Source organism: Bison bison, unplaced genomic scaffold, assembly GCF_000754665.1.
Source record: "Bison bison bison isolate TAMUID 2011002044 unplaced genomic scaffold, Bison_UMD1.0 scf7180017864530, whole genome shotgun sequence".
Taxonomy (NCBI): Eukaryota; Metazoa; Chordata; class Mammalia; order Artiodactyla; family Bovidae; genus Bison; species Bison bison.
In genome coordinates, this window is record NW_011495080.1 from 5,182,602 (window position 1) to 5,207,382 (window position 24,781).

At 48.0% G+C, this 24,781-nt stretch overlaps 1 protein-coding gene across 1 annotated transcript in view; it reads left to right on the forward strand.

The window, feature by feature from the left end:
- The window catches only part of PLXNA4 (plexin A4), a 476,871-nt gene that overhangs the window by 168,986 nt on the left and 283,104 nt on the right, over window positions 1-24,781 (forward strand). The gene's annotated exons all lie outside the window — the stretch shown is intronic.

The window sequence follows — 24,781 nt, forward strand, 5'->3', positions numbered from 1 at the left end:
GGGAGTGACGAAGGATGGCTCTTATGCAAGGTGACAAGACGCAAGATCCGAGGCAGCTTTGTGTTTACAAACATATTGCCCAAAGTGTCATGGATATCATTGAAAAACATCAATTATCGATTGAGGCCAACAGATCACAGGTCCCAGCCATTAAAAACAGAACAGAAATTCAGGTGTGGAGGAAGAAAAGGGGAAGAATGAGCAGAGGGTGGGAACACTGGTGTAACCCCTCCCCACTCCTCCCCAACCTTTCTCTGTCTCCTTTTTCCTTTCCCTCTGCGTCTCCACCTGCTCGTCACTGCCAGTTTTTCTCTATGCAATGGAAGGAAAATCATTGATTTGTTCAAGAGCGTTTGCCCCAGTCTTAGAGGCTACCTGGTTTCCCTTTCTTTTCTCTCAACTGTGCCTGGCATGACTATGAACTAGACAAAATAATGACTCCATGAATTAGTGCTTAGCCAAGCTTCCTAGTCTCAAAGCTGTTTAATCATCAGTATCCTCCATAAAGACCTTTAACAACCAGATAACGCATTACAATACAGTTTGCTTAGTTGGAAGCAGACTATTCCAGACTTTAAGAGCTAAGCTGGGTTCAGTCCATCTTGATTCTGGGACTTTGGGAAGGTCAAGGGGTCATGTTCATCAGGAGGCTTTGACCCTCATGTCATAGTACAGAACAGATTGCACTGTCCTGTAAGGAAGAGCCATCCACAGGTAAGAATTCTAAGAATTTAAGGTGAATATGCCTTTTCAGTCCGAGGGTCCAGGGTAGACGTCTGGGATGGAGAACCTTGGGGAAGAATGAATGAACTCTGATAGACAGTGAGGAGAAGCTTTATTAGGTTCAGGTCACTTTCTGATGTAAGAAATGGGTGTGATGATAAAATAAGATAAAATAGTATAATCAAGTAAAATAAAAAATAAAATAAAACTGATAGCAGCAGCGGGATGGCTTAGTGTGGGTGATGGGGCTGCCAAGGGGTCTAGGGAGACCCAGTCATCCAGACGACAGAGTTGGCTGGGTGCTTGGAAGTCTTTTTCAGTGCCCAGCATCTCTTTTTGTACATCAGCTCAAAAAAAATCTTAAACATAAAAATTTTGGATTAGGGGAATTTGATCCTAGTAAACCAAAATGAGAGGGCTTCCCCGGAGGCTTGATATGCCTGCCAATGCAGCAGACACAGTTTCGATTCCTGGGTCAGGAAAATCCCTTGGAGGAGGAAATGGCAATCCATTCCAGTGTTCTTGCCTGGAAAACTCTATGGACAGAGGTGCCTGGAGGTCTATAGTCCGTGGGATCTCAAAGAGTCGGACATGACTTAGCAATTGAGCATGCACACACACAAACCAAAGTGACCTAGGACGAGATGCTTTAGAGGGTGTGAATCAAGCGGTTACAGAGAAAGCAGTTTCACCACAGAATTGAAGGAGAGAAATGAGGACCTAGTAAGAAAGAGAAGGGACCCAAGGACCAAGGAGTAGGCCAGCCTTCCTGGGGATGGAACAAGAACTGACTGGGTACCAGCTGAAGTACCAGGGATAGTGCTGATGGGGTCTCTCTCAGTCTCTCTCCCTCTCTCTCATTTATTTATTCACCCTTTATATTGGTGGTTTATTATTTGCCAAGCATTTTTCTGCATGTCGGAAATTCAGATTTAAAAGATACAGAAATAAAATCTCTGCCCTCAAGGAATTTGTGAGCTAAAGCATTATCTCATTCCTTATCTACCAGGCAGAGTCTATATCCTGAGATTTCTCATTTTTCCTCAAAACAGTTTAATCATTTAAACGGCTGAATGTGTACTTGGAGGGAACACCACGGAACGTGAGTCCAGAAAGAGAGAGAAACAAAGGAAGCAGCCCGCATCCCTAGCCTGGGCCTTGTGAGGAGGCAGCAAACCTGGCTGTCTAAGTCATGGAGAAAATGGGGCCCAGGAGCCCTCAATGAGGCACCCCTTCTGCCATTTCATTTCTGGCTATCAGAGGCTCCCCGACAGCCCTGTTTGGTCAGTGACATGTTAGGAGGATGGGTTGCCCTCGCAGCGAGATGGGTAATGATCTTTGAGGCTGAAAGGGAAGCAGGAGTCCCTGTAGAGTGGTCACACACTTGGCTTAGAGTCTGTGGATTTCTAAAGCAGGCAAAATAGCATCCAACAACATTCCTTTGCAGAGACACAAACCCCTTCTTTGTCCTGATATCATCAGTAGGACTACACTCACCCTCTAATAGTGGGCTCAGATTGCAGTCGAGTTTGTTCTACATTCCGAGACACTTTCCCCTTTCTGTAGTATGTGAAGAAGCACCCATGCTGTGTCAGTAGCAGTGGGGGGTAAGAGTTGGGGGGTTGTGGTCCCAGCCCATGAAGTGCTTAAAGAACTTTTATACAGGTGTCTTCTCTCCATCCATCCATCCATTCATCTACCCATCCATCCACCCACCCATCCATCCATTCATCCATGCATCCAACCAACCACCCACCCATTGACCCCACTCCACCATCCACTGGTTTACTTGAGAAGTGTCTATTGACGTCCCATAACGTGCCCTAAGCCATGCCCTAGGGACAGAGTAGAAAACAGCCCTACTTCACAGCTTCCCAAGCCCCAGGTATACCATTTATCTTTCCAGTGGCTTCCCTTTTATAAAGGCCCACCTTTTCATTCTTGAGCAGCCTTGCTTCATAACAAGAAGGGAAGAGGCAACTAGCGGGATGAAGGCGGTTTATTGCTCCCAAGCAAAACTTACCCGATAGGAGTCAGAATAGTGTGAGGTTGTGATGAGAATCACCTCTTGAGTACACATCTTAAGAGGGATCAGGAATGGGGACAATGGAAAGGACCTGGGATGACAGGCTGGGTGGGATGGGGAGAGCCCTGGGCTTAATCGACTGTGTGCCCCCAGGGCAGCGGCTTCTCCAGTGGTCACTGGCCTCCTTTGTAATGGGAAGGGGTTGGACGCGTGAGTCCTCAAGGTCCCCTCCTTCTGCAATATTGAGTGACATCGACTGATCTGTCGCTCACTGCCTCCACCCTCTTCTTTCCTGTTTTCTTGTCCTTTCTAGATCTAACCAGCTCACAAGTCAATGTAATCCTTCCTCCAGATGTTTTCTTTCTGAAAAGCATTCCATTTTGCCAACATCTTAAATTATCTTCTCACCTGCTATTGTCCAATAGATCTTCCGGTGATGATGGCAGTAGTCATTTTTGCACTGGTCATCCTGGTAGCCACCAGCCCCATTGACAACTGAGCACTTGAAATGTGGCCGGTTTGGCTGAGAAACTGGACCTTAAATTCTATTTAATTTTAACCTAACATATGAATCTAGTAACTGCCTTATTGTACAGCACAACTCTAACCTCTTGTCCCAATGCTCTTTAGTCTATTGTGTTTATCTATTTATTCTTCTTAAATAGATAGGTTGAGAGCTTATTATCTTTATTCACATGTCCTTCGCTTGAATTCTGCATAACCACTCATTAGCCATGAGACCTTGGGCAATTAACTCTTCCAAGCGTCAGTTTCCTCACCTGTGAAGTGAGAGTACTGATCATCCCACCTGCTAGGATTGTTGTAGGTATAAACTGAGCTAATGAACATACAACATTTAGCTTAGTGCCTGGCACTTTGTAATTGGTAGGTGAGCATGGGTGAGTGCTTAGTCACTTTAGTCATGTCCGACTCTTTGTGATGCTAACGGACTGTAGCCCACCAGGCTCCTATGTCCATGGAGATTCTCCAGGCAAGAATACTGGAGTGGGTTGCCAGGCCCTCCTCCAAGGGATTGTCCCCACCAAGGGATAGAACCTGGGTCTCCTGAGTCTTCTGCATCGCAGGTGGATTCTTAACCGCTGGGCCACTGGGGAAGCCCCAATTGTTAGATGAGACTGGGGAAGAAGAAGGAGGGGAAGAGGAGAGGGAAGAGAGAAAGAAGAGGGGGAGCAGGAGGAGAGGAGATATATTTCATCATTTCTCTTCTATTAGAGTGAACTCTTGTGAAGAAAGCTGAGTGCCGAAGAATTGATGCTTTTGAACTGTGGTGTTGGAGAAGACTCTTGAGAGTCCCTTGGACTGCGAGGAAGTCCAACCAGTCCATCCTAAAGGAGATCAGTCCTGGGTGTTCATTGGAAGAACTGATGCTAAAGCTGAAACTCCAGTACTTTGGCCACCTCATGCGAAGAGTTGACTCATTGGAAAAGACTCTGATGCTGGGAGGGATTGGGGGCAGGAGGAGAAGGGGAGGACAGAGGATGAGGTGGCTGGATGGCATCACTGACTCAATGGACATGGGTTTGGGTGAACTCCGGGAGTTGGTGATGGACAGGGAGGCCTGGTGTGCTGCAATTCATGGAGTCGCAAAGTCAGACACGACTGAGCAACTGAACTGAACTGACTGGGGACTAAGACAATGTAACCTTTAGTTATTACCAGTTAACATATGAAGACCATACTGTCTCCTGGGGTTCACATAGGTATCCTTTTTATTTGATCCTCAGTCTCCGCCCAGTTACCAGCTCTCCTGTATAGGTGCCCAGATACCCCAGTCCTCTGCCCAAGGGCAGATACACACCAGCTACAGGGCCCACCCTGAGGAGGTGTGTGAGGAGAGCAGGCAAAATGGCATCTGACAACATTCGTTTGCAGAGACACAAACCCCTTCTTTGTCCTGATATCATCAGTAGGACTACACTCCCTCTCTAATATTGGGCTCAGATTGCAGTCGAGTTTGTTCTACATTCTGAGACACTTTCCCCTTTCTGTAGTATGTGAAGAAGCACCCATGCTTGCGTGAATAGCAGTGAGGGGTGAGAGCTGAGTGACGGTCACCCCATCTTCACACACACATACATGTGCACAAATGCTCAGGTCTTATGGATTGGATGGACCTGCGATTTCATTCCTTCAGACACATCTGTGTCTCCTGTCTCTTGCTCCTGCTCCTCTGAGCCATGGGGAACAGGGAGCTGACCCCATTAATTCCAGGCAGGTCCTTGTTGCTCAGCAGGTCCCCGACCCCCTTCAGACCTCCCCTCTGGCCAACCTGATCTCCCAAATGACATCTCTCAATCCTGCCCCAGGAATCAGGTGTCTAAATAGCAAATGAAAGATTAATGCCAGTGACCAAGATTGGGGCGTGAATAATTTAAAGGGCAGAAAAAGAGCCGGCTCCGCTTACCCACAGGGCTGCCTGGGCAGAGGTCAGGGAGAGGGTAAGGGCCAACTCCGGGCCAAGGATAGGCAGTGGCAGATTCTAATGAATTGGTCTGGGAGAGGGTTTGTTGTCTTTGGTGTTGGGAGGAATTTGTAGCTACAACCAGGAAATGGGTTCTTTGGCAGTCTTATCAACCCAGGGATTGTGAGTTTCATGAGGACTGTGGGCAGTTTTCAAGTGGGTGCCACATTTCTGTGGATATTATAAGGCCAGGGACTGCCCATCAGATGAATATCCTGTGCCCCTCACCATGAGGACCACCTCTCACCAGGATCTCTGTCCTTGTTGCCACCTTGAACCTGTTGGGCTCCAGGAGTCCACGTGACTTGGATATTTGATGGAAGGTTGCCTGGGGGCATGGGATTTGAGGTGAGGAGAGAAAAGCAGCCCAATGTTGGTGAATCAAGCAGATATCTTACAGTCAATGTGGCTCTTGTCCAGGCAGGAAACCTCCATGTGGATATTTTCTTCTTCTTTTCCTACCACCTCGGTCACCTCCTTGCTACCCTGGCTTCCTATTAGGTTTACCGCAGCCTCTCCTCTGATGGTTTGGGGGTTTGATAAATATTTTCCCCTCCGGAAGTCTTTAGCAGTGCAGCAAGAAGGTTACATGATAGATTCTCCCCATCACTTAATTGAAGCCATAAAAAATGGAAAGAGAGTCTCCAATAAACCAAACCATTACTCACTGGTGGATAGAGAGGGGATCCGAGAACTGGGCCCCCGGGAGGCGCAGCTGGGAAGCCCTCCAGCTGACTGTCTGTTATGATTATTAATCACAGCGGCAACAGGGTTCATCTGCACAGAGCTTCTTAATGAACTTGGACTCATGTCCTTACAAGGTTGTAGCCATTATAGCAGCCAGGGCCCTTTGGTTTCAAATCCCTGAAGGCTTAGTTGGCTGGGATGGATGTCCGAGTGGGCTCGTTTTTCCTGGTGCTCCCCCCCGTTATGAGATATGTGTGGTTGTGTTTGGGCCCCAGCAGTGGAAGGGAGGAAGTTCATCTGCTGTGGTTGGGAGACTCGGGTAGGGACTAGGAGTATAAGAGTATGCCAGCTGGTGGCTGGTGTATTGTGTGCCTAATATCGATGTGTATGTGTAATGCAACCATTGTAGATTAATGGTTGCATGATGTGTGGGGAGTAGTGGATGGAGGACATGGGGGTCAGAGTAAGGCATTTTAATGGTTGTGGGTGGATATACTTTAAAATAGGCTTCCCTCATAGCTCGGTCAGTAAATCATCTGCCTGCAGGAGACCCGGGTTTGATTCCTGAGTAGGGAAGATCCCCTGGAGAAGGAAATGGCAACCCACTCCAGTATTCTTGCCTGGAGAATCCCATGGACAGAGGAGCCTGGCAGGCTACAGTCCATGGGGTCGCAAGAGTTGGACACGACTAAACGACTAAAACCACCACCATACTTTAAAATAGCATCATCGCTATGAGGATTTCACACACTTGAGTATCCAGGTGCATCACAAGTAGGAAGACTCTAGAATTTCTTGTCCAAATGAAAGAGTTTTAAAGTAAAAGGGGGCATTATTAATAGTTTGCCTCGAACACTCACATAAAAGAGGATTGTTCCAGGCAACCAGAGATGTGTGGGAAGTCCATTTGTAAGCCACCCCTGAGTGGCTTATATATGTTTTCCATGGTATTGGGTGAGTTTATGCTGAGAGTGAATCTGTCCGAATTAGAACTTAGAGGCATGGGTGAAGGGTTGCCTCTTGGTGGCCTCATAATTGCTGACATAGGCCCCGACTGCTGCCATGTGGTGGGAAAAGCAGTCCATGGACCCTGCCCAGGCTCACTGCTCCTGTTTCACAGACGTCCTAGTGGGGCAACCAGGTCTCGATACCTGGGGAACTTTGGCACACGCTCTAGGTGTGTGTGCTTAGTCACTGCGGTCATGTCTGCCTCTTTGCAACCACATGGACTGTAGCCCACTGGGGTCCTCTTTCCATGGGATTCTCCAGGCAAGAATACTGGAATAGGTTGCCACTCCCTCCTCCAGGGGATCTTCCTGACCCAGGGATCGAACCCATGTCCACTTCATCCTGCATTGTAGGCGGATTCTTTACCCACGGAGCCACTGAGGAAGTTTCAGCACACACTCTAGGAGCTCTGATTCTCTCAAGATGGAAAGTGTAGCCTGAGCCAGTAGGCTTGCAAGCTCACTGCTCTGGGAGAAAGTGAAGCCGCCTCTGTCCAGAGAGTCTTTAGAGTTATCGTCTGGGGGTTTGCTGTATGTGCCCTGTGTCACGGAGCACAGTGAGTCAGGAGCCAGCCTCTGTTTTATTGTGGTTGGGTCTGTCCTTGATCGTTCCCAGGCCTCAGTTTATCTCTACGTGAAACTCAGGGAAGAAGAGTATTTACTAACAAGAGTATGGAGGTTTGAGACAGCGACTAAGATGAGCTAAGAGGAAAACACCCTTTTCTGTTTCCCTCCCTCATTGTTTAATCTGCAGTTCTCTTATGGGTCAGGTCACTTTGTCTCTAAAACCCTACATTTTGTTCCTGGGAGTTCTTCCACTTCAGCAGTGGCAGCCCTGAGGTTTGGGAGGGAAGGAGAGTGGAGCCTCATCCAAATCTTGGCCTGTATTTTCTGAGTGGAGGCCTCCCTAGGGGCCCTGATTGTCTTTCCGGCTCACCCTATGACCTTCAACAGGCAATGTGCTTCCTAGCTGCTGTTTACTTGTTAAATCATGCCCAGCTCTTTTCGATCCCATGGACTGTAGTCCACCAGACTCCTCTGTCTGAGGAATTTTCCCAGTAAGAATACTGGAGTGGGTTGCCATTTCCTTCTCCAGGGGATCGTCCTAGGAATCAAACCCATGTCTCAGGCACTGGCAGGCAGATTCTTGAGCGCTGAGCCACCTGGGAAGTCCTGTGCCCCCTAGAATATCACCTAAAGGATTCTGTGCAGGCTGCTCTCTCCAGAGGCCCTCTCTCCCACCTTCTTTCTGAAAACCAAGAACTCCCCAGGCCGTAAGCAACTAGATGTAAACAGAAATTAATCCATCTGCAAAACCTCAACATGTCACCTGATCCTTATCAGGGCCTCATAATCGCCTCCAAGGAAGATCTTATTATATTAAAGAGCAATTGCCCTCCAAGCCGGTAGCACTAATAGATTTTCTGTGATATTTACACCGGATTTAGCTTTCGGCTGACGAGATGCTGTTCCCTTCCTCCTGCCTTTGTCTGAGCTCCTTCATTTTTGCATAAGCCTCCCGCAATTTCAGTTTCTCGTAGGGCCTCTGTCTGCAAGATGAGAAGCCCCATGAGGCCATCTGTCTGGTAGAATGTTGCATCGCCTGTGTAGGAAGAATGCCTGGCATGGTGCTGGCATGCAGTTTCATCCATCCATCCAATTCATTCGTTTGTTCATTCAACAAAGGGAGTCAAATTATAAACAGGGAAAGGACAAAAACAGATAAAATAATGACAAGTAGTTATAAGGACTTTGGAAGAAACAAGTAGGGTGTTGAAATAGAAGATAACCAGGTGTGGGGGGAGGCCCTCTACTCTGAATGGAAGGTAGAAATGTCTACCCTGAGATCTGCTGGGTGACAAGGAGCCACCAGGAGCAAGCAGAGGGGAGAGTTTCTAAGCAGCAGGATCAGCTCTGTAGGGCATTGTTGTTGTTGTTCAGTCACTCAGTCTTGTCAGACTCTTTGCAACCCATGGACTATAGCATGCCAGCCTTCCCTGTCCTTAACTATCTCCCAGAGTTTGCTCAAACTCATGTCCATTGAGTCGGTGATGCCACCCAACCATCTCATCCTCTGTTGCCCCCTTCTCCTTTTGCCTTCAATCTTCCCAGCATCAGGATCTTTTCCAATGAGTCGACTTTTTGCCTTAGGAGCCCAAAGTACTAGAGCTTCAGCATTAGCATCAGTCCTTTCAATAAATATTCAGAGTTGATTTCCTTTAAGATTGACTGATTTAACCTCCTTGCTAGCCAAGGAACTCTCAAGAGATTTCTCCAGCACCACAGCTCAAAAGCATCAATTCTTCAGCACTCAGTCTTCTTTATGCTTCAACTCTCACAGCTGTACATGACTACTGGAAAAACCACATAGCTTGGCTATGTGGCCCTTTGTCAGCACAGTGATGTCTCTGCTTTTTAATATGCTGTCTAAAGGTTTGTCATAGCTTTTCTTCCAAGGACCAAGTGTCTTTTAATTTCATGTCTGCAGTCACACTCTGCAGTGATTTTGGAGCCCAGGAAAATAAAATTTGTTGCTGTTTCCATTTTTTCCCCATTTGCCATGAAGTGATGGGGGTTATTAGGTGGGGATAAAGCTGAACACCTTTGAGGGCCTAGGAAAGGCTCCCTGAGGATAGAACTCTATAAAGGGGGGTGTTGGGTGTTTGTTGGGTTTGGAGAGGTAAACCATCTCAAAAATATCTACCTGGGGTGGTCAAGACACTCAAGGATGTGGTGGATAGAATTTGGAATCCCTCCTACTCCAAGCATAAGGATCTATATGATCTAGAGAAAACGGCCCTGGGAAGTCTGGGATGTGGAAATGAAAAGTCGAAGTGGTGAGGAGTGCACTTGAAACAACAGGTGCTGGGCAGCAGGTTGGATGCCAGAACTTCTTGGTCCTTTTCTGTTCACACATCAATGGGCACATCGTTTGCTTGTGTCTTTGGTTCATCTATGGGCTTCCCTGCTACTCAGACAGTAAAGAATCTGCCTGCAATGTAGAAGACCAGGGTTCAATCCTTGTGTTGGGAAGATCCCCTGGAAAAGGGAATGGCAACCCAGTCTGGTATTCTTGCCTGGAGCATTCCATGGACAGAGGAGCCTGGCGGGCTACAGTTCACCAGGTTGCAAAAAGTTGGACACGACTGAGTGACTGACACTAACATTACTCTCTTCCTCTACGCTTACAAACATGATGTAACTATAAACAGTGCATCTGGGCCCAAGTGGCTCTTGCTTAGATTGGAACAAAACTTGAAAGCAGGACCTTGCTGAAGACTTGTGATGAATTGATAAGACTCAAATTTCAAAAAAACGACCATGAATTTACAATGGCAGTAACAGCCCATTCCTACCTTCTGGGCTCTTTGGTGTCAGTAAACTGAAAGCAGTTTCAAGTTGAGATAGACTTGGTGGCAAGAGCCAAGCCTACAAAATGTCTTTCACTGGTCTTGTCAATTGCGTGTCAGAACTGTTAATAGTTGTTGATGAAGGATTTCAGAACGGAGGCTCAAGTAGGAATGAGAGGTGCTAGCATGCAATCTGATTGGTGCAAGTTGCTTAACAGAGACAGGGAGATAGAACCTGTGTGGAGCATCAACCACTCCAGGAGATAGGGGTGGGGGAGCCTTCATCTGCAGTTGTGGGGAGAAAATGGAGCAATTATTAATGAGACGTTAAACGACCCACTTTCTCTACCAGATCTGAATACATTCAAGTGAAAACATATGAGCACAAGCTCGTTCCTTTCATTCTGTCTGTTTCTAAACAATTCTTTGCATTAACCACCACCTCCCACCCTGCCCTGAGTTCCTTTAATCCATGACAGCCAGATCATATCATGGGCAAACATAATTGGGATGATGGCCAAGACACCAGAACTTTTTCAACAACACACTACGGAAGACTGGGGCTTGCCTCCTGGGCTGTTGTCTCCTAGAGCTCATGTCTGAAGTTTTAGCTTTCAGTAGAGTCCCTGCCCAGGAGGGATGGTAGACTGCAGTGAGGGGATGGACAGATGGACTGACAGACAGAAAGGGCAAGACCTAGAGTCCAGAGACGTCCTTGACATCTTCTACATCTCCTGATGGAGAGTCTGTAAAAGTATAACATGATGGTGGCCTTTCTCAGCAGAACCTGGGGGTGGGGTGAGTGCTAGGAGAGGGCAGGCCAGAATGACAATGGTTTCATGATCAAAAGGCAGCACTTCGACCCCTCCTTCCCTGAAGCCAATCTCTCTGGCCTCCATCTCATAAACCAGTCTCCCACATACAGCGAACAGAATGCAATCCTGCCAGAGCTCTCCTCTGCTGATGGGAATGGAGGTGATAATTCCACGATTCTCCCATGGAGGGCAAAGGGCGAGGCTGGGTCTGTTCCCAGCTGTCCGTATGATAGATGAGGTGACCCAAGGCCATCTGCTCAGCATCTCCATCCTTCTCTTCCCCTTAGAGCCAGGAAAAGCATCTCTGCTTCCTTCTTCCTCCTCAAGATGCCAGGTGGGAAACACAGTGACTGCTCAGTAGCTGCTGGAAGAGCCCAGAAGGACGGCTGGTGATGCTTGTGTGATACTTCAATGTCTGTTCACTCGGTAGGACTTTCAACCCAGTTGGTAAGGAGGAAATGTGAGCCCTACAAAGAGAACAGGGGCATGGGGCAGATGACACAGCCTACTTTTGGATTTTGGTACCCATGGGGGCTCCGGGGACCAACTCTTGCAAATCCCAAGGATGACTATGCAATCTCATGAGATTATCCAGTTGTGGAATTCCACATTGGAAGGGACCTGAGAGATCCATTCATCCTCTTGTCCAGGGTAGGAAGCCAGTTTAGTATGTGGATTCTCCTCATTTCTCCTCCCCTGTGAACCATCCAGCTGCAGTGGGATTATCCAGAAAGGGGAAGACATCAACACCACATCAACATTTCATTGCCAGATAACACCACTGAGGAAATGGGACTCAGGACTTGAGATGACGACTACAAATTGGGAGGAAGGGCTTCCATGCTCAAAACAGAGAAGAGCATCCCCGGAGTTTGGTCAAGGGTGGATGCTGGGGGCTGGAGCTGCTGAGGAGGCTATGGGATGTGAGATCTGTCCTGCTGTCCCAGCGTGGGTCATCATGCCGTCTGCCCTGGACTTGAAAGATTCACTATAGCCAGCCTGGTGGATGGAGACTCAGGGCCGAGACCCCGCCTCCCCCAGCTGCCATTCCTGGTTTCACAGCACAGCTGCCAGCAGACCCGTTCTTTTGGGTGTTTGGCTCCAGATGTCCAAACCCAAGGACATCATGTCAGCATGTTTCTCCTCTGACTGTAAAAGAACAGCTGCATCTTCTAGAAGACCCTTCCAAGTCCATTGCTTGTTAGGATGATTATAGTGTTTTACTCGTAAGCTGGTTACGCCTCTCGGGCCCCTTTTTGAGATTCCATCCTCAAACACAGGGGGATGATATTTTGAGACACAGAATGTTAGAGAAGAATGGATTTTAGAGATCATGTGATCCTACACACTCATTAGTGATTGAGGGGAGGGGTGATGGATAGTGGAGGGAGGGAGGTAGAAAGGTCACATAACTTCCTTGAGGTCACCTGCAGATGTGGTTGGTGGCAGAGATGTGACTGGTCTTTTCCCTCTATAACATACTTCCTTGTTCAAAGTTTTAAAAAAATGAATTAAAAATGAAAAATTTTTAGTTTTAGTCCAGAAATACAGAAATGGATAAAATAAAGATAAAAAGAAATGCATACCCAGAGTTCTACCACCATTGTTAATATTTCCTTCCAATTTTTATGTTAATTATTTTTCATAGTTAAGGTTATTTTATATACTATACATATATTCACTGAATAGTCTGGAAAGAAAATCATATACACACATACACACATGCATATATATATATGAAACTTTGTAACTCAAGTAATTTCCTCACTTGTAAACTCTTCATAAACATAATTTTAAACATGTGCTTAATATTCTACCATGTGCATGCAACATAATTTACTTATCCACTCTCTTACTGTTTTATATTTAAGTTACTTCTCATTTTCAGATGATAAATAATGTTAATATAAAAATGATTGTGCATAAAGTTTTGCCTTTCTTCTTTTTAATCTCTGTATTTCACACTATTTCCTTTGGCTAGATTCCCAGAAGTGGTGTTTCTAGGTCAGAGGGCATAAACACATTCAAGATTGGCTATCTATTACTAAATTGTTTTCTAAAAGTATTGTTCCAATTTATGTTCCCACTAGAAAGCTATGAAATTTTATTAAATCTTTGCTAATGTGGTAGACAGTCCTCATTTCCGACGTGAAAAATCTCAGTGTTCTAAATTTAAGTGTGGCTGTGAGGCAGCCAGGGATTGTGATATGAATAAACTCTTTTCTTGAGCATTTTTGAAAATACAACAAAGCCCTGGATCCATGCCCCTAGAAAGCAAAAGAATTGACCCCATTCAGTTAAATTGACCAGGACAAACCCCACAAACTAATGCCTGCACCCCAGACCAGGAGAGATGTATTGATATAGCTTCAGGAATTTTTTAAAAGGCTGATTGGTCCCTAGAGGCACACTGGAATGTAGGATCTGAATGGTACGTGTGCCTTGGTGCCTCTGTATATGTGTGCATGCCACCAAAAAGCATCTCCATCCCTGAAGGAAACCTGAGAGCTGGATCAATGGACTCTTAAACACATGTCTCACAGTAGAAAATGGGACTGATGCCCCATTCTGTGAAAATCACCAGGGTGGCTCTCTGGCTTCTGTGAAGCTCCCCCTCAGTCCACCACAGCCCTGCTGTTCAGAGAACAGCCCAGGCCTGGAGGGTGGGGTATCCCAGCAAGGGTGAGGCCATCTCAGCCAGGCTCAGGGGGATAGGCCAGCTGAGATAATGAGCCCCTGCTGATCACAGGGAGGTCTTGCAGGCAGGGACCACTCGGGACAAATGAGAGTGTCAATATCTGTCTCTCTAGATCCATAAACCTAGGACAATTAGTGTAGGTATGACTAGAGCCCCTGCCCCTTCCAACTTCACACGAAACACGAAGATGCTGCCGTGATTTGTCCTCATAGAAGCAGATATCCCACGTGGGCTTGCTTTCCTTCTCTTTAGAAAAGGAGGAAATGAGGCCTAGAAGGCTGAGTTTTCCCCTCAAAGTCATCACCTACTCCTTTTCAATTCTCTTGAGACAGCCTCAGCCTCCTCTGCTAATACATCAGAGGGTAAACGCAGGAGAATCGGAAATTCGGTCTTTCTTACTTCCGTTTGTGGAGAGTGGTGTGGGGTGCTGGGGACAGGGGGACACATCACCTGAATTCTAGCCCCTGACTCAAGTAATCCGTGTGTTTCTAAGCAAGTCACCAGCTTCCCTGGGTCATGCTCTTCTCACCTGAAAATAGGAGTTGGATTAGGTGAACACTTGTCCTTTCTGAAAGCTTTATAAAGTTTGTATTATGAGAAAAAAAAATCAGGTATGCCTAGATACTTTGCTCCTTGGCAAGAAGGAAACAGCTGCTGTGAATCCAAGCGGCCAGAGGAACAGTCCTTTTCCTCTGTCTCATGTGGGTGTCCTTGAACATCCAAGAGAATTAAGGGTAACCTGCATGTGAATTAGAAAGGGCCTGAGTTTCTGCATTCCTGAAAATCTCAGAAGTGAGGGAAAACCTCCGTTGGAGTAGTTTAGTACCTGAAATTTTTAAGAAGTTCTTGGAGAGCGTGTGACTTACCAAATGCAGCTTCTTTCACAACCCACGTGGACAATGCATGCATGGAGTCTCCTGGCAGGAGGAGTGTACCATGTTTTTTAAATGGGCCAGCTGAGGTCTGTGCTGAGAGTTAGTCACCGGAATGATACAGAAGTCCTTCTCCAAAGTGGCCCAGGCCTCTGGAAAGTCCTTGTCAGTCTTCAGTTTAGCCCTAGGGCTATTCTATCTCTGAATATGTCAGGTAGTCTGTCCCTCCAAAAATCAGGGTCTTTGCTTACTTTGCAGCCCTGTGGAGTCACTGCCTCTCAAACAGCACTTTCCAAACCAAGGTCACAACCTCTCAGCAGACCATTAAGTCAGTTTCATGGGCTGGGCCCCGTGTTTTTTAAAATGAAATGGGATAAGAAAATATCAGAGTGCATTCCAGGAAGCTAAGGTAAGGCCTGTTTTCCTGAAAAGTTTTGTTTGATCCTGGGCTTTCCCGATGGGTCAGCAGGTAAAGAATCCATCTGCAATGCAGGAGACATAGAAGATGTGGTTTAGATCCCTGGGTTGGGAAGTTCCCCTGGAGGATGGCATGGCAACCCACTCCAGTATTTTTGCCTGGAGAATCCCATGGACAGAGGAGTCCATGGGGCTGCAAAGAGTTGGACACAATGTGAGTGAGATCTCCTGAGTAAGTCTCAATTAAAACAGGCAGAACTGCTCTGAAGGATGGGTGGAATAGGGAGGATGAGGAATAAGGAGTACAGAGGCTCCCTGTACATCTTTTTAGAGTATCTTCATGCCAGGTGGGTATGTTTGTGAGCATGGCCCGCCAAGCTCTGCTCGCGGTGGGCTGTGTGGAGCCCGGGTGCATCCACTCGGTCCACTGACTCCTGGCTCTGTGGTCTGGATTCTGGACCCCAGAGACCCGTCTCCTCCCCTGGGAAGACAGACACCTGTCACCAGTCCTTTCAGCCTGGCAAGGAGCTCTCGGTCTCCCTTTGTCCCTGCTCCTCTGGCTGCTTTCAAGACTAAGGCGGTTGAATGAAAGAGGAACAAAGTCAGAGAGCGAAAGGAGTGAGTCGAGCACCTCACAGTGAGTCAAATGTGGCAGGAATGGAGTCACAGCTCCTAGAACTTAACAGCTAGAAGGAGCCTCAGAAACATCCAGGTCCTGCCAGCATTAGGCAAGGAACCTGATACTTGGTGAAGCTGTGGGCAAGCAACGTGCAGTAGGCAGTTTAACACCCAGGTTTTCAATCGACAAAGTTCACACTCGGTCCCCTCTGAGTGCTGTCCTCATCCTGGCTGCAAAGTCCACAGTTTTGCAAACGGCTTCTGAGAGCTTTGGGGTTAAACATATGAGGGGAATGTGAGTTACATGTCCCCCTACCCAACACACACACACACACACACACCCCTCCAACAGCTCTACTCTTACTGTCTGCAGAAACAACTGATCCCCTGAGGTTCTCAGAGCACAGTGAGCTCCCATTCCAACAGGCAGGGCCAGCATCGGGGTACGGTGGGGGCGATCGGGGCGACAAGAGGCCACTAACATCCCTCTGTCTGCGTTGCTCCCTCACACGGACCCTGCAGTCCCGTCAACCCAGGCCACTAGTCTCAGTCACGAGAGAGGATAATAATAAAAATAAAGGATAATAACGTCAACCATGGAGATCAGACTAGTACTCATAGCCTACACCGGGCACCCACCCAAGCTTGGCGCTCTTCCAACCACTTTACATGAATTATGTCCATTAATCTTGTACCTTGATGATGTGCCGCTTTTGCTCTCACCCTTTGACCAGTAGACCAGTCGGGGCACAGGGAAGTTAAAGAAGTCATGGTTAAGGTGGCTCGTCGGATCCCAGCCCCACAGTCGGGCTTGGAAGCCCCATTCATAACCACAGCCCTGTACCGTGTGACCTCCCTGTTGCCAGGGTTCACAGCTGGTGCAGGGTGAGGGGATCTGAGTGGCTTCAGCTGAGACCCCACACAAGCCATGCTGGCCTGGCAGTGTCCTGGTTCTGTCACCTGGCCAGTGACCCCTGTCTGGTGCCTCCCTGGCTCGGGGCCTGTGAGAACAGGTTTGCAGCAAGTGGTGAGTTGATGCAGGCTTGCAGCCCCGTGCAGCCTCTTTTTCTGCCCTGGGAGATCAGGGGGCCAGCATCTGGTTCCCCCAGGGGTTCACTGGCAAAGTCACTAAGGTGAGTGTCCCCCAGCTCGAGGGATAACTTTGGGAAAAGTTTCTGGGATGCCACCCCGAGTTTTATAAAACGGGACTCAGCAGGGATCTGGTACCGTGTGCAGCCTCCGTCAGTCTGGGAGGGTTACATAAGGTGCAGCATCTCGGGGAGCTATTTAGGGTCAGGCCTCCGGGTAAGTCCTCTGAGGAGGAAGTTCTGACCCATATTGCATCACAGAGGTGATGCAACAGGACCAAAGGAAACAAAAGAAATGAAACAAGATCTCTGCAGCTGCCATCAGGACTCGGGCCATCCTTGTCCTCAGGAGTGACAGGGTCACCGTCTCTGAGCCCCTCGGCCAACTCAGCAGGGCAAGCTCTGTTCTCCGCATCGCACCGTGAGATCCAGTCCCACGGGGAAGCCGTATCTCTGATGCGCAACTCACCTGGCTGCCCTGGGAATGGAGAAGGGGTTTGCCTTGGAAGGAACACTGGCCAGTGAGAGTCTGCAGGGGGATCCAGGCGACCACCTTCTCCCTCCTGGTCACTCAGGTTCTGTCCCCCCATGTCGGCACCCAAACCCCTCTTCCTTCTCTCTCTGCACCCCCAGAGTGAAGCCACAAGCCTACCTTTTGGAGTTTGCTCTCCTCAGTCATCGCTTTCGGTAGGGATGAGGTTGGGGGAGGAGGTTGGAGAGAAAGAACAGAAAAAAAGCTAGGAGGGAACAAAAGTCCCCGTTTAAACCCAGGCCGATGCGGGAATCTGGCTGACGCAGCAGGAAAGCAAGATTAGTAACAAGTGAGAGGGAGATGATTTAGTTTTGTGCCTGAGGATCCACAGAAGACTCCCAGCTGTCACCCACGCTGCCTGGCGATCTTTAACAGCAATTAGAGTCGGAGACCGGGCCTGGGCCCCCACCCTCTGACCTGCTGCCTGGTTTTAGGCTAATATTTTCATCTACTCCTTAGTGCACAGGGGCTTCTAAGCGTCTCTCTTCCCTGCCTGATTTCTCTTTTCAACTTTCACCTTTGGATGAAAGCAGGACATGGCAGCAGCCGGAGAGAGCTGATTGGGGGCTCTGGAGGAGAACGTGTGTCACACATCAGGATGCCTGTGTTTGGAGCCTCCGACCCCCTTCCTTGCCACCTCTAGGGCTACTTGTGTGTGGCAAGGCCTCAGAGTCCAGGGCAGCTTGTTTTTTTTGTTTTTTTTTTTTTTAAATTTTTTAAAATGTTTTTATTGGGGTATAATTGCTTTACCATGTTGTGTTCATTTCTGCTGTACAACAAAGGGAATCAGCTATATGAATACGTATATCCCCTCCCTCTTGAACACCACCCCCCACCCCCACCACCCCATCCCATTCCTCTAGTTCATCACAAAGCACTGAGTGGAGCTCCCTGTGCTGGGGACCTCTCTTCTCTGAGCACTACTTCCTGGGATGGTTGTGTTTGGAGGGGGTTGGGGGTGGTGACCACCCAGCCTGCCTGTCCCCACACAAAGAGCATCCTAGGAGATACTCAGCATCAGCACCAAGGGGAGGAGAGTTCTGGTGACTGCACACTGGTGTGTGGTGGCATTGGGTCAGCTAAGTATTTTGCTAACCAGCTCTTCTGCTCTAGTCTCTGGACAATGGGTCAGTGGGTGGGGTGCTCAGGCTCAAAGAAGCAGCTAGGTCAAGGATGCACAGAGTTTCTGACCAAGCTGATGTTGGAGTTTACAGCTGGTCCGTCTCATGCAAAGAGCTGTTTCTGTGGTCATGATGTGAGAAGTGCTTCTCGTGGTCCCTCGGATGCCTCCCTGTTAAGTTTAGTTGAACTAAGAGACTGAGTAGTTTGAGAGCAGCCTGCCCTTTGCATGTCCTGGGAGGGCAGTGGTGGCTGCTACAAGGGAAGACGACAAGCTTCAAGATGGGCATTGGTTCTTGTGGCAGAGGGCATCCTCTGGAATCAAGAAGGCTAGGCAGCTGCCCCTCACCCCCTGGCAGCTGCTCACCTTTGTCTATACATTGGACAAGTTGATAACAGGCACAAGGGTAAAGCAAGGAGAGCCTCGGCAGCGCTTTTAGAACTTGGGCTTGAGCATCTTAAAGCTCTTTCTCTGCCTTTATAGCCGAGCCCCTCAAGCTTGCTGAGGTGGCCTTCTTCTCAGATGAGCACCTCTGGTGACTTCGTCTAATTCCTGTCTCCCCTCCACAGTTGGTGCGTCTCACACCTATCACTTGTCACAGTTGTCAGTGGTGCTGTCTCGTGTGACACCTGTTTAATTTTGTTTTGAAATTTTTCGTTTACTTGGAAAGCGATCATCAAGCTTATTAAACTTGTGTAAAACAAGAATAAAAAGACATTGAGTGAGTACTCAAAGGACCTTCTGTGTCAAGTGCATTAGCTTTGGTTTGCAGGCACTGAGATTTCTATCACAGCCATTCTCAGGCCAGTTCTGGAATTTTCTGGCACTTGACTGAGTTCTGGGCTGTGGATGTCTAAGGCCATATGGAGTGGTGGAGATAAGCAAGGCATTTTCAGCCATGATGAGGACTGTTTACAATGGGTAATTTATACCCATTGGTACTATGCTCTGAGGGCATCCCCAGTGGTTCAGTGGTAAAGAATCCACCTGCAATGCAGAAGACTTGGGTTTAACCCCTGGTTCTGGGAGATCCCCGGAGAAGGGAATGGCAACCTACTCCAGTATTCTTACCTAGAGAATCCCATGGACAGAGGAGCTTGATGGACTACAGTCCATGGGGTCACAGAAGAGTAGGATGCAATTGAGTGACTAAACAGCTATATTCTGAGCCTCTCCAAGTTCTCCACATTGTGCTTACCTGAAAAAGGCCATGGGTCTTCTGGAGAATTGTCTCTGCTGACAATTGCTCTTGGTAATTTGCAAGGAAAAGCTGATTTGAGTGGTCAGGAGAGCCACCTGCCCAAAGACAGGGAGACAGCCAGCTTTTTAGTATAAGCTTTATCCACCCACACTCTTCCCTGTGCCAAAAATAGAGTCCTTGCCCTCCACCATCCCTTCCTCCTCCCAGAATGGCCACACCATCTCCAAGCCTTTCTCTGCTGACCTGCAATGCTCTTTCCTGGCTCCCCTCTCTGAATTCTCCACGTCTATCAAATCCAGTTTGAATCCCACATCCTCCACAGTGCTTTCCCCTCATACTGTGCCTTACCCTTTCTCTCAGCACCCCTGACTCCTTATATGCAGCTGTTGAGCAGTTCATTTATTCAACAGGTATCAGTGAAGCGTTTAGTACAGAATCATATGTGGATGATTTCCCAATTTCAGGTGTCTGTCTTACCTTCTCCATCGGCGTCTCCACTTCTGGAGTGGTCGGTTTTCAACCTTCACACATAGAATCACGTGGAGAGCTTTGAGCACTCTGGATCAGAAGCTGCACCCTAGATGCATTAAATCAGACCCCTGCAGCACTTTTTTCCAAGTTTTCTATTTTGAAATAACTGTGGATTTGCATGCAATTGCAAGAAATAATACAGTGAGGTCCCTTGTGCCCTCCATTCGGTTTCCCTCCATGATAACATTTTTACGTAACTATGGTACAACAGGCTTCCCCTGTGGCCCAGTGGTAAAGAATCTGCCTGCATTGCAAAAGATGCAGGTTCGATCCTTGGGTTGGGAAGATACCCTGGAGAAGGAAATGGCAACCCACTCCAGTATTCTGGCCTGGAGAATCCCATGGACAGAGGACCCTTGCGGGCTATGGTCTGTAGAGTTGCAAAAAGTCAGACACAACTGAAGCGACTTAGAACGCACACAGTACAACGCAGCAAGTGGAAAGTCAGCGTTGGTGCAATGCATCAAAGTTCCCCATTCAGATCTGGCCAGTTTCCACATACACTCGTGTGAGTATGTTTATGTGTGTTTAGCTCTATGCAATTTTCTCACATGCGTAGATTCATGTGACTACCTCTTGATAGCATTATTTTCCACAACTCCCAGGTGATGCTCTCAGTGTGTGACGAAGGCTGAGAACCACGGCTCTGAAAGCTACACCCCATCTGCATCCCACTGTGCCCAGCCCTTGCTGCCCCCCTTCATCCTCTCTGAATGCACGTTTCTTCGCTGAACCCACGTGACCCTCTGTGGTCTATCAGACTGCTCCCACTCTCCCAGCTGCAGCCTCCCTCTCCCCCTCTACATCCAGACCCCGAGCTGGGATCTGCGTGCTCGCTTGCCAGAGTCCTCCTCTGGCCTGCTTGCACGGATCACTATTTCCAGGGCTGGGGAATGAAATTGAAAATAGACCAAACAATGTGACAGTTTTCTGCTGCTATTTTTTCTCCCGTGAACAGAATGTTCAGCATTATTTTTTTTCTCTTTTGTGCAGTACTGCAAGTGAGAAATAATCTGATTGGAATGCTGGCTTATGCTGTTTAGAAGCCTGCAGTCTCCCACAAGCTGTGCATAGGGAGCTTTCCCGGGGACCCTGACAGTGAGCGTGCTGGCGAGGAGTCAACTCCGGCCCCATCCAGGTGCTGATTAGGCCAGAAAGTAAATGGGCCACATGCATATGGATGGTCCTTCCTGAAGCTTCCCTCTGCTCTGGAAGCTGTGTAAATGTTTTAAGCCTGAAAGCTATTAAGAAGTGGCCTGGCTCTTTCACATAGCAAAGGATCTGGGAAAAAAGACTGGGGGTGTCCGAGGTGGGGGCACATGGTGTCAGACATTGTCTTCAGAATAGCGTAGGGGACAGATGGGAATTTCTTATGGCCCAAACCCGCTTTTCTTGAGACCTTGGAGTTTGAAGTCTAAGACGGGCTGGCTATAGAAAGCGCAGTCGAGGTCAGGGCTGGGGGGCAACAGGAAAATGCTCTTTTGCATGCTTCTAAGACCTCCCCTCCAAGAGGGGGACAGGAAGGCTTTGTGATTGTCAGTGTCATATGGGAACTTAGAGAAAGAGGAGTCCATCATTTCCCTGAGACATTAACCTGAGGATATTCGTTCTTTCCCTAATTTAAGAAACACGAGTGGATGTCTGCTCTGTGCCACATATTGGGCACTGTTCCGGAAACATGAAGATGAGAAATACAAATGCTCATTAGGTGTTTGTCTCTCCAAATATGACTTAATATACTTTATTTTTTTCTTCTGGGATGGGAGGGTGGATCAGAGTTGAGCAAGAGAGGAAGTTGATCATTCTGAGTTCTTCCCATCCACACATGCCCAGAAGATGTAGGACAGGACAATCAGATTTTAAAAGTCACCTTCGTATTCTTCAGGCCCCATGGGAGTGTCCAGATCTCAATCGGGATGTTAGTTACCCAGGTGAATACATTTGTCAAAAGCTCATCACACTGTACCCTTGAGATTTGTACATTTCCCTGTGTGTAGAGTTTACCTTAAAAAAAATCGCATTCCAGGAAAAAAATAGAAGCAGTGAAGCTACAGTTAAGAGAACAGTTAAGAATAACTTTCATCAGCAATAAAGTCCTGCTATTGAGATTTCATGCTAAAGAAATTCTCAGAGGTGCACCGTGGCCCCAAGCCTCTGCCTCCAGAGCATAGTCACGTGTCCTTCAGGGGACCCACTCTGCCCCTGGCCCTGGTGTGTCCGCTGCTACTGCTTCTAGAACATCCTTCCCACATTCCAGCAGGGCCAGGACAGTCCTGCCTTCTCCACAAAGCCTTTCTCCGTCTCTCCAGCTGAAGTGACCTTCCCTGTTTCTGCTTTATTCACACTGACTGCCTTCATGTGATTTGACACATGATGACTCAGTATCTCCCATTTTTATTTACTAAGTTAGTATATTTAAAGAGCTTAGAACACCGCCTGGCACACCACAGATTCTCAATATATGATCACTGCTACTGTTGTCATTGTTATAGTACGCTTCTGAGCCATCTTCCTAGGTCCTGTGTCCTTGATTGACAGACAAGTCCTGAGGAGGAGGGCTGAATCGTGTCCCTTACGTGCTCAGCGAGATGCCGGACGCTTGTACTCGTTGAAATCTGCACAGATGTGTGACTTCCAGACACACTCTATGCCAGATATTTGGGGAATCTGACCACGCTAGAGATGTGACTGAGGGACCTTCTAGCAGAGACTTCTGCTCGTATATGTAACACCAGCCAAGGTGGGGAGGGAGGTGTGAGGAGGGCGGGCAGGCCAGTGTTTTCAAACCTCTCTCCAGCCCCAAAGTTGAGCGACCTTGAGAGAAGACTGGTCCCTAACCCAGCCCAGGGGCAGGGGGTATGACCTCAGAGTACTTGGTCTTTGTGGATGGTCTCTTAAGTCTCCCGTGGCACCCCAGGGTGGGGTGATGAGATGCCACTTGATGACAACCGCCCTGCCTTTCAAAATTACACTCTGCATAGGGGCAGCACGACAATGACACCTGCTTATTGGCCCCGCCCACCTGGCATCTGCGTGGGCTGGGCCACCCTGCTCATTAGGTCAGCATCTGTCCCCATCAGCCTGCCTGCAGCTGATGCTCATTAATCCTGGAGCCCTGAACCTGGAGGGCAGATGAGGCTGAGCTCTTAGAGCCATTTATGGCAGCGAGCTTGGCGAGGACTCCTAGATTGATTTATAATTGGGCTGAGGGTCCCCTTGCCTCCCTGGAGCCCAAGCTTCCAAGCGAGGCAGTCCAGGAGGATAGTTTGGGCTCTCTGGTCTCATGAAAAGGACCGGTACAGGGATTCGAGGCCTACCAGACCAGCACAGCAGACTCCAGCACACCCCAGGGCCTCCTGACTTGAGGATCCCTTTGAGGAAGCTCAACAGAACCTGCATTGCTCCCCTCAAGAGGACTGGACACTTGTCAGGGTCTTCACAGGCCAACCTGGGGACTGGTCTTCTGAACTCACAACAGTTTTGCAGGAGAATAACAATAATGAAAGCAGTACATGCTATGTATTGACTGTTTACTGTCTCCTTGGAATTGAGCGAAAGGTTTCAACTGTCTTGTCTCCTTCAATGTGGTGTAAGAACCGTTCAGTTCAGTTGTCGCTCAGTCGTGTCCGACTCTTTGCAACCCCATGGACTATAGCATGCCAGGCTTCCCTGTCCATCACCAACTCCCTTAACTTGCTCAAACTCATGTCCATCAAGTTGGTGATGCCATCCAACCATCTCATCCTCTGTCATCCCCTTCTTCTCCAGCCTTCAATCTTTGCCAGCATTAGACTCTTTTCCAATGAGTCAGTTCTTCGAATCAGATGGCCAAAGTATTGGAGTTTCAGCTTCAGCATCAGTCCTTCCAATGAATATTCCGGACTGATTTCCTTTAGGATGGACTCGTTGAATCTCCTTGCAGTCCAAGGGACTCTCAACAGTCTTCTCCAATATGACAATTCAAAAGCATCAATTTTTTGGCGCTCAGCTTTCTTTATGGCCCAACTCTTACATCCATACATGACTACTGGAAAAACCATAGCTTTGACTAGACAGACCTTCGTTGGCAAAGTAACATCTCTGCTTTTTAATATGCTGTCTAGATTGGTCATAGCTTTTCTTCCAAGGAGCAAGTGTCTTTTAATTTCATGGCTGCAGTCACCATCTGCAGTAGTTTTGGAACCCAAGAAAATGAAATCTGTCACTGTTTCCACTGATTCCCCATCTATTTCCCATGAAGTGATGGGACTGGATACCATGATCTTCACTTTTTGAATGTTGAGTTTTAAGCCAGCTTTTTCACTATCCTCTTTCACTTTCATCAAGAGGCTCTTTAGTTCTTCTTTGCTTTCTACCATAAGGGTGGTGTCATCTGCAGATCTGAGGTTATTGATATTTCTCCTGGCAATCTTGATTCCAGCTTGTGCTTCCTCCAGCCTAGCGTTTCTCATGATGTACTCTGTTCAGTTCAGTTCAGTTGCTCAGTCGTGTCCGACTCTTTGAGACCCCATGAATTACAGCATGCCAGGTCTCCCTGTCCATAACCAACTCCTGGAGTTCACCCAAACTCATGTCCATCGAGTTGGTGATGCCATCCAGCTATCTCATCCTCTG